Genomic DNA, 10,547 nt, shown 5'->3' with positions numbered 1-10,547 from the left:
ATGGCTGGGCAGGAGTCTAGCAGAGTAGGTGGGTCGAACTCCTTTTACATATTTAGACTGTATTTCTTGCTGGCCTATGAAAATGGTCAGAAAACGAGTGTAGTGAAATATCGTATCGGTTGAAAATTACATTCTCTTAAATGATAGACATCAGCGTTGGCTCTCACGAAGACAAAATAAAATGTTCTTTGTTAAATGGAATTTACTGATTGAAAGTCACCTTAAATAGTCATCGCATGCAGTGTTCGTGTGTGCATATGTTCCAATTGGCGGAACCAGTTAGGAGTAGATTTTACCTTTTAAGACAAGTTAATTCTTATATCGAGGGGAAAAATATAGGATGTAGAGAACGCTGTTATTTGTATATCAAAAGTTATGAAATAAGTGATGGGTGACGACTCGTACTCTTTCTATGTAATGTGCTCATTGTGTATCAGCGACGTCATTTAAAGGTGTGGCACACGAGAATATTCATTCCTGCGTGCGTCATGTTTCACCTTCCCTGAGAGCTTTCCATATAATTTTTTAGGACGCTATCGATCCAACCTTGGAGTGGAAATGGAGGGTGGCGTGAAAGACCACAAGAGAATCTGAAATATGACCATAGAGAAGTAAGTTTATAAGATCTATTGTTCATCCATGCTCTGTGTTAATATGGGCCACGTTTTCTTCGACAGGAACTCTGTCGCTCGGTCGGTCTTTGTGAGCTGAATTAATACCAGATTTGATAAGCTCTGATTATGTATTATAGAATGAAGAGAATATTCCTTATACTGTGTGACTATTTAATTGGTGGAGCAAAAAATGTCAGGTTTTAAAGACAAGTGTCTTTTTTCTCTGTTCATTTGTGGGAATTGTTTCAGTCGCCCAGGCCTTGTTCTAAACAGTTCATTTTCTATGTGTCGAGTCCCAAGGAATGATTTTGACTTTCATTTGGTTAACTTAAACTAGCTGTTCTCGTGGTAGTCAGAATCCTGCTTATCTTTTGGGAATAAAGTTTATTATTATAGTTCAGAGTCTAATTCAGTGCCTAAATTAATTTTTGCAATTGTTTTGTGTGTTGGTTGGGTGTTTTCATAACGGTCACGCTACTACGCGATGAGTATAAAGAGGCTTAGCCTCTTAACACACACACACACACACACACACACACACACACACATATATATATATATATATATATATATATATATATATATATATATATATATATATATATAAGCGAATACCACAGGAAAATGATAGTCAGAAATCCAAGCGTTTTTCGTGTTTACTAAGACATTGTCAAGGAGCTAATGAAATACAAGTGGAGAGAAAGGTCTCAGGTACACAACAAGATCAAGGAATACCAGATGGTTAATTGTCAAAAGGGTAATAATTAAAAGAGATAATCCAGGATTATCGGATATCACACGGTCACAAACCTAAACAGATTTAACCGTAACCGAAATTACAAAGTATCTTTACAGTCCAAAACATGTAAAAACTGAAAATATTAATTTTGTTGCATATATTTATCTACAACTTTTTTCATTATGAAACAGCATCAAGTTTAAATAAAACCAAGACTTAAATTTAGAACATTTCTATTATTTGAATTGATGAAACAAGATTCAATGATTTTCCTTTTAACTGTGTCATTACATGGGATTAATACTCATGCTGACTCCAGTTAATAGGATGATCTAATCTCTCATAATGTACCGAATAATTGCCCATTTCGAGTATTTGCCCAGTTCTCACAGAATATTGGTGCTGTTTGAGACGTTGTGAGATTTATCGGTCTGTCCGTAAAAGTGTTGATAAAGTCTATTATAGTTCCCTCCACACAGGACACAGTCTCCCTCACTAGGATACTTAGTCCCCTCCACTAGATCCGCCTGTTTAAAAGACAGGAGAACACACTACTGAGCACACACAATTGTAAAGACAAAGTCAAAAGATTAAATGAAATAGAACATCTTTACAAAATGTCAAAAACAGAGTAAGCCAAATCTTTGGCTAAAGCACAGTAACTCTTACCCATTGCAGCTTGGAATATCACACACTTTTCACAAAACAAAAAACATTGCAGTGCCATCCTGGCATTCTTCTTTTCTCCCCGTAAACTGTCTCATCGCTCTGCCTAATACTGCCGTTAAGAACGGGACATAGCTCGTACACTACACGGAATTCACACTCTTCGTCAACGCCTGAAACTACTTTCAACTGGTTTCAAAGTCACCTTGACAAATCTCTCATGGCACGATATGCTTAGGTAAGGAACTTTAACATTGCACCACCCCAAAAAAGAGTCATCAGCATTCTTAAGCTGTCGCCCGAACTCTCAGTCTCCAGAGAAGATAAAATGATTAATCTGTACCTTCCTCCTTTTTACATACATACATACACACACACACACACACCACACATACATAATATATATATATATATATATATATATATATATATATATATATATATATATATATATATATATATTGTGTAATTATGCAGTAAACGATTTAGGCTGACCACAATCATGGAGAAGTCACATAGGTGTAAGAAAGTCGTATCTATAACTCATTTAACTCCCATTCCTTTGTTACAACATTTTACTCGATGTTGGGCGTTACCATTACAAAAAAAGCAAACGGACTGAAGTCTTGTCCAAAAAAAAAAAGGGAAAAAGTGAATAAATTACAAAAGGGTGATAAATCCCAGCCAATAGATACTGATATAGAGGTCAGGGGAAACAAAGGAAAGGACAGGGCCTGAATCTGTAACTTGAAGATTTGTGATGAAACCGAAAAGTAGGAGTTTATTCTTAATCAATATGGAAAGTGGGTGCCATACCAGAAGAGATAGACAGTGACTTTTCTTCAAGCAATACAAATTGAGAGCATATAGCAAATGTATTCACCCAAAAGAGCGCTCTCATATATACGCAAACAAAAACCTGGGCATAGTATGTGTTGGGTGGTACCGGATTCATTTGCTCTTGCATAATTTCAACATCATCAGCGGTGGTTGGTCTAAACCAAAGCCTACTCAATATGCGTATTATAATAGCACTTGCTTTTTATACTGATTGAGAAAAGACTCCTACTTATACTTTTCGCTTTCATCATAATTTATCGGGTTGCGGAGTAAAGCCATATGCCCTACCCTTATTTTGTATAACCTAACCTTCATACATGTCTCTTGTGGCTGGGCTTTACTACCTGTTTTGTGATTCATCATTTTTTTTTTTTTTTTTTTTGCGTTGATTTGAGTAAAGTTGGCTATTGCATTTGTTTGTATTTCCTTTAAGCATTAATGGTTAGTCTAAACCCTCTATTGTCATATATGAATGATAGGATGTTGGTGCGTTCAATTTCTCTTGCAGGAATGTAGTCAACTTATTCCAACATAGTTTCTCATTCAATTAGAATCGACAGCTTTTCAATTTATTATTTTAAAACGACAGACTACTAATTCACCACTTCTTTTGAACCATTTATATATCGATCTGTATTCACTATAATTGCAAGAAGATTTTTACTGAATTTTCTACGTTTCAACTTCTCATAAGTTTTACCACTAGTTTGACAGATGTTTAATTTGTTAGCTAGTAACCTTAAACATACACACACACACACACATTATAGATATGTGTAATGATTACATAATAAAAATATGGAATGTTAGTCCATATATATAAAAGACTAAAACTAAAGAGGTCAACCAGATTGCTTGCAGGAATGTGATCAGACTAGAGACGCTAAAGAGGACGTATACAATAAAAGTAGGCTAAGATAAACATGCCGTCACCTGTAGTCATTCATTTGTTTTGAAACATTAATCCAAGCTCCCTGCTTGAGACAACTACCGCGACCTATAATTCAAACGGCCTACGTGATCTGTAGTGTGTCTCATTGTATGTATGTTCATATGTTCGAGCTACTATCTGTTTCCTTTATAACTTGTAACCGAGATGGTAGGCAGAAGAGGATAGAGTTAGCTATCGTCATTAGAAGACCTGTACCTCTTTACCTAAGCTTTATCATGTAGAGAGAATAGAATTAGCCATCATCATTGGCAGAAAGCGATCAAGCTATCGTCATTAGAAGACTTGTACAATCCTACTTGATCTTCACCATGTAAATTCAGAGAATATAAGTATTTTTGTACTTCGTGGTTCTACTAGAACCTCACCTCATCACCGAATCATCATGAGTTTAACACATCGTCGTCATAACCCAGAGGAGAACCAAAGATAATACCGACTTCGTAGTGATCTACAAACCCCAAGACACTCCATTGAATATGGAGGTGCAATACCAACCAACTTAGCGTAAGATTATCGCAAGTCTAACATTACCTCATAGGGCGCCTTATTATACGAGGCAACAGCCCTAAAATATGTATATATACTATATATATATATATATATATATATATATATATATATATATATATATATATATATATGTAGCGAGATGGTCAATCTCGTTATCATATTTTAAAAGGTAGCGATTGACCAAGAGCGGCAGGCAACTGGTAATTGGTAACACATTCTCTCTCTCTCTCTCTCTCTCTCTCTCTCTCTCTCTCTCTCTCTCTCTTTCTCGATTCTCAATGACTCTTTCTCGCTCTCTCTCTCTGAATAACTCAGATTCTTAACAGAATGATTAAATGAAATGTTAACCCAAGTCCAATAACTCAGATAAACCCTCGGTAATTAATCAGACACCAATCCTAGTTTAGCCATAACACTATGCAACAGTGAACATTAAGTCAGTACATTTTTTTCCATTTCTCCATGAACAATCCCCACTCTTTCAGAACCATTTCCCCTCTTCCTGAATCACCTGTTAGAAGACAAGAGAACACTTTGGTAAGCACAAGATCATAATCAAAGATCATAAAACAGAATATCTCTGAAATAAATATTCAAATATAACCCAGCCACACTTTGGCCAAAATAAAGAAAAGGCTTACCCATTTCAGCACAGTTGCACTGTCACCCAATAAAAACGCTTTGCAGAGCCATCCTGGCTCTGCCTTCGCTCTGTAATAGTTCTCACCCCTTCATGAAAGCCTACATTTCATTATGTAAGGGGAAAAGGGCACGCATACATACGAACTAACAACTCAATGTTCACGCCCATAAACTGCTGAAGTCCAGTTTCAAAGTCACCTCTGCATCAAGCTCTCATAGCGACAGGACGAGGCACTGATTTGCTAAGAAAGCAGTCTTGATCACACTACCTCAAAGAAAAATGCGTTAGCATTCCTTCCTATGCTGTCACTTCGAACGCTCTATCTCCAGGGAAGTTAAATGATGAGTCTCCACATTCTACGAAAATGTCACAGCAATATCACATCATATATTAAAAAAATATATCATACCAAATCCCCCTTTTTATGAAACATATATATATATATATATATATATATATATATATATATATATATATATATATATATGTGTGTGTGTGTGTGTGTGTGTGTGTGTGTGGTATGTGTGTGTGTGTGTTTGTGTTTGTGTGTGTGTGTGTGTGTGTGAGTGTGCAATTTTCTAGTGTCCTGTCATTCCTCTTCTACTGCTGTAAAGAATTCAATCTTCATATAAGATAATTTTACGTAAGATATTTGCTTTTCTGGAAATGTTTCCCTTCTCTGATCTTTGCCATTTAGTAACCTCATTTTATCACTGCGGTACACTGTTGTGAGCCTTGAAATGAGTATGTAACATAAAATTCCTTTATGGAAAAACGTTTGTTAAGGAGTGTATTTCGTATTTACTAGCCTGTAGTTCATTTCATTTTTGTTCGTTACATCAAGCGATCGCCACCAATTTTTCATTTATCGTCAAAATCTAGAATCCTCCTGCACGAATTTTTCCTTTTATTAGTCGCTCTTTCTTTGAAACACTTATATTACTTCGTTCCTCTCTTGCCGGGAGAGCCATTCTTCTTCACAATGGCACACATGAAAAGTAATATGACCGGCCTTCTGTTCCAGCTGTGCTCACTGTCAGCTAAGTGAAATTCTTTTCCCTCAATTATATCTGACAGAGTTTTTGGAAAATTTTTTTATTATCGTCATATATATATATATATATATATATATATATATATATATATATATATTATATATATAATATGTATATATAATATATATATATATATATATATATATATATATATATATATATAAACATATATATATATATATATATATATATATATATATATATATATATATATATATATATATATATATATATATATATATATATGTATATATATATATATATATATCTATATATATATATATATATATATATATATATATATATATATATACATATATATATATATACATATATATATATATATATATATATATATATATATATATATATATATATATATATATATATATATATATATATATATAGTATGTTGTGTGTGTGTGTGTGTGTGAGTAATTGCAATAGCCTCAATGCCCTATTGACTTATTTAGTTATGAGCGCATGGTTGATATTATAATTACATTTGTACCAGGTAAAACGTGTCCAGTATGTGCTACACACACACACACACACACACACACACATATTTGAAATTCCTTGCAAAAATGTGATAAAGTCTATTACGGACAAACTGGTAAATCTCTTTCACAACGCCTCAAACAGCACCAATATTCTGTGAGAACTGGGCAAATATCGAATGCATTATTCGTACATATGAGAGATTTAGATCATCCTATTAACTGGAGTTAAGCAAGTGCCTTCATCTCCTGTAATGACACAGTTAAAAGGAATATCATTGAATCTTGTTTCATCAAGTCAAATAATGGAAATGTTCAAAATTTAAGTCCTGGTTCATTTAATTAAACTTGATGCCTTCATAATGAAAAGAGTTGTTGATAGATATAAGCAACAAAATTAATATATTCAGGTTTTGCATGTTTTGGACTATACGGATACTTTGTAGTTTCTGTTAGGGTTAAATCTATGTTTAAGTTTTGTGACCATGTGATATCCGATAATCCTGGATCATCTCTTTCATTTTTACATTTTTGACAATTAACCATCTGGTATTCTTGATCTTATTGATTACCTGATAACTTTCTCCCAAACTGTATTTAATTCGTTCCTTGACAATGTCTTAGTAAAGACGAAAGCGCTTGGATTTCTGACTATCATTTTTCCTGTGGTATTCGAATTATTTAATGAAGTCACGTGCATCTACTGTGATTTTTAAGCATCCACACACACGCACAAACACACACACACACACACACACACACACACACACACACATATATATATATATATATATATTATATATATATATATATATATGTGTGTGTGTGTGTGTGTGTGTGTGTGTGTGTGTGTGTGTGTGTGAGTGTGTGTGTGTTTAGAAATTAGAGGCCCCCCTCCACAGAACAAATGGAAACTTATGAAAATTTCTGCTATAGTCTATTTCCAAGTACATTATCTTAGTTTATTTTAAGTTATTTTCCATTTAAAATTTCTTGTATTTTCAGACTGAGTGACGGAGTTAGATACAGACATGTCGAACAACTCGGAGGAAATCATATGGATTGACCAAATCCAGGCTATAACCTTGAGAAAGGCCAGGGATGCTGGCACATCCTTCATTTCATGTTCCTGGATAGCCAAATTCATTAAAAGAAATGAATCCTTTGTTAAAAGAAACTGGAACAAAAATCCATCCCGAAAAGAGTGAGAATCTTGGAAGGCCTGAATTCCTTTCTCAGGAGTCAAAAGACATCATAGCTGAGGCAGTGGGTAGACCAAGAAAGTCTTTACATAAATTGGCACTTGAACTAGAAACAAAAAGAGGGAAAGAAGAGAAGTTATAGTGCTGTATATTGTGAGTTGAAAAAATATGGTATCAAGCCATTGCCGGTCATCGGCAAGCCCAACATCACTCAGCAACAGAGAGAAGACCGTGCATGGTTTTGTGGTTCATTTCTTAAAGATTGGGATGAAGCTGACCTTCTGCATGTTGCTGCATCAGATGAATTCTTCATTTACACAGTCAAGGGGTCAAATCATGAAAAGGACATCATCTTGGCTGCAAAGTTGGATGATATCGGCGATGACACGAAGTTGTGAAATTTCCTGAATGTTTGGGAATTTTTCCTCTGTTTCCCAGCCAAATGGTTAATGCAGGCTGTGGTACAGGCAGATGGAGGCCACACAAAATATTAAATACTCAGAGAGAAATAAATACTTGTTCTGAATTACTTTGGTTTTTGTCCATATTAATTTAAGTTTTGTTGTAGAGGAGTGTATAGATATATATATATAATATATATATATATATATATATATAATATATATATATATATATATATATATATATATATATATATATATATATATATATATATATATATATATAGATAGTATATATATATATATATATATATATATATATATATATATATATATATATATATATATATATATTATATAGATATATATATATATATATATATATATATATTATATATATATATATAATATATATATATATGAATAAAAATAACTTCTCGTAAATACTCTAAGTATTTCAAGTATTTTTAAGTGCACTTTAAATGTACCTTTTACCATAACGTTTTAATAGATGAATCTTCAGAATTGACCAAAATCACCTGTTATACAACAGACTTTTCATGTTTAGTTTAGATTCCACAACTAATAGTAATTCTATTAATACGTTTTAACAAAAAACTAAGACTCACCAGTACAAAATCTTTACCTTGTATACGTTGAATTACAAATTAATATATATGTATATATATAGACATATATATATTATATATATATATATATATATATATTATATATATATTATATATGTTGTGGTGTGTGTGTATATATATATTATAATATATATATATATATATATATATATATGTGTGTGTGTGTGTGTGTGTGTGGTGTTGGGGTTGTGGTGTGTGTGTGTGTGTGTGTGTTTAGAAGATGAAACTTGTTTATATGAAACAAGCCCACAGGACCCATTGACTTGAACTTAAAACTTCCAGAGAATTTGGTGTTCATTAGGAAGAAATAATACGAGATAAATGGAAATACAATAAAGATAGAACTCACTTATTAATACAGGGAAAAAGTAAATTATTAGAAAAACAAATAGATAAAAACCTATTGAAATGAAAGTATTAGGGTAGTAATATATTGCACCTTTTTTGAACTTCTGAAGTTCCAATTGTACGACTTCCTCTAGGAGGCTGTTCCACAATCCAACGGTGTGAAGAATAAAGGTACTCCGGGAATGAGAAGCACGAAATAAGTCACGTTTACTATTCAGTCAATCTGCTTACTTAAGGCACATAAAGGGGATCTGGGATTAATTGTGAATGTTAAAGATCTCTGTTGAAATACATCTTTTGAAAAAGTGACAACAAAGAAGAGACCATCCGTCGATGAGCTAATGATCTTTATAACTTTTTCCGGAAATCGTCATTGAACAGGAAGGGAAATTTAGCGGGCATTTGTAGGTTGGGACATTATATATGATGTGTGGCTCATTAAAATTCACATTCAACAACTTTCTCAAAATTCTGTAAAAATATTCTAAAAGAAAACAATTAATTCTAAAAATAATTATTTATTGATATCTTTATTGATGTAGGAATCGGAAGTAAGATTATAGACGAAAATATCTATGGAAGTCTTTTCTCTACAGGCTCCTCTTACGGAATTATGTATGGCCTTCCCAAAATGCATAAAAACAATATCCCCTTACGACCGATCTTTTATCAATAAATACCCCCTTCTTATTAATTGGCTAAGTATTTAGTGCCCCTTCCCGAACCTTTACCTAACAGCTCCTACACTCTTAGGAGCTCTCTGGAGTTTAAGCACGAGATCCTTAAACGGGGCTCGGACCTTTATATGGTTAACTATGATGTCCAGTTATTATTTACTAGTGTCCTTGTTGAGGAAACTAATAATACTATTTTAAACAAGTTATTTCCTAGCGGAGACTCTATGTTTCATATATAATTTTAATAAATCTCATTTTAAGCAGCTTCTTGACTTGGCCGTGCCGGACACTATTTGTTTTTAATGGTACTCTCTTCAAACAAGTGGAAGGGATGGTGATGGTTCGTCCACTCGGCCCCACGTTCCTAACATCTTTATGAACTCCCTGGAGGAGTCATTTTTAGATTCCTGCCCCTTCCATTTTTAACCCACTATTTTATCGACGTTATGTGGGTGACACATTTGTTCTTTTTAGACATAAGTTTCAGTCTCAGCGGATTTTAGATCATATTAATGCCCAGCACTCCAATGTTAAGTTTACTGTGGAGAAGGAAATATGCAAATCCCTCCTTTCCTGGACTTATGTAGTTCGTAGGGGGGTTCCATACCGGTATATGCAGGAAGAGCATCTTAACTGCGTTGGGTCCTAATTTTTGCAGCACATGTCATTTTAATTTGAAATTAAATGCTATATTAACACTCCTCCACGAGGCTCTTACTCGGTCTTCGTTTTTGAAAGCCTTCCACAGCG

This window comes from Macrobrachium nipponense, chromosome 34 (assembly GCF_015104395.2).
Source record: "Macrobrachium nipponense isolate FS-2020 chromosome 34, ASM1510439v2, whole genome shotgun sequence".
Lineage (NCBI taxonomy): Eukaryota > Metazoa > Arthropoda > Malacostraca > Decapoda > Palaemonidae > Macrobrachium > Macrobrachium nipponense.
This window is presented reverse-complemented; position numbering follows the sequence as displayed.